Source organism: Mandrillus leucophaeus, unplaced genomic scaffold (assembly GCF_000951045.1).
Source record: "Mandrillus leucophaeus isolate KB7577 unplaced genomic scaffold, Mleu.le_1.0 Scaffold159, whole genome shotgun sequence".
In the NCBI taxonomy this organism is placed as follows: domain Eukaryota; kingdom Metazoa; phylum Chordata; class Mammalia; order Primates; family Cercopithecidae; genus Mandrillus; species Mandrillus leucophaeus.
In genome coordinates this window covers 1,693,096-1,693,892 of record NW_012101576.1, presented here as the reverse complement: position 1 = coordinate 1,693,892, position 797 = coordinate 1,693,096, and positions in this window count along the sequence as shown.

Genomic DNA, 797 nt, shown 5'->3' with positions numbered 1-797 from the left:
CTGGGGAAGCTAAGACAGAAGAATTGCTTGAACCCGGGAGGCGGAGGTTGCAGTGAGCTGAGATCGCACCATTGCACTCCAGCCTGAGCAGCAAAAGCAAAACTCCATCTCAAAAAAAAAAAAAAAGAACTGCAAAGCCATCAACTATTTGGTGTAACTAGTAACTAGAACATGTAAACAATTTAAGAGAGCCTAACAAGTAGCAATTGGAAATACAATGGCTCTTTTAATATTAAAAGGCTGTATAGGCTTTAGACTTTGACTTTTTAAGTCTAAAGCTAAGCTTTTTAAGAAAAACTCTTATCAAATGAACACTCTCATCTCATAAAGCTAGATAAAATACGAAAAAGGCAGTTATTTGAAGATATTGAGAAGCTACCAAGGTAGCCAGGGAAGGGAAGTCAAGATCCTAGAGGAAAAGGAAACAAATCAGAATAAATCAGACATTCTCCACCAATGTTTTCTCTTGGGGCACTTACCATTTCCTGGCTAGGAGACAGAGGTATAGCAGGAAGTAGTGGCCAATAGTTTTCAGTAAGTTTATGGGGACAGGAAGACAAAAATTGGGGTTCAAGACAAGTGGAGCAGCCAAGACATGAACAGCCAGGGTCCCAGAGAAAAGAAAATCACAGAAAAATGAGTGTGAAATTTTGCAAGGATTTTACTTCAAAGAATCTTTTGAATCCTAAGTCACTGAAGAACGGGGAAAGGAATAGGAGCAGTTACAGCAAAAACAAACAAACAGGCCGGGCATAGTGGCTCATGCCTATAATCCCAGCACTTTGGGAGGCCGAGGC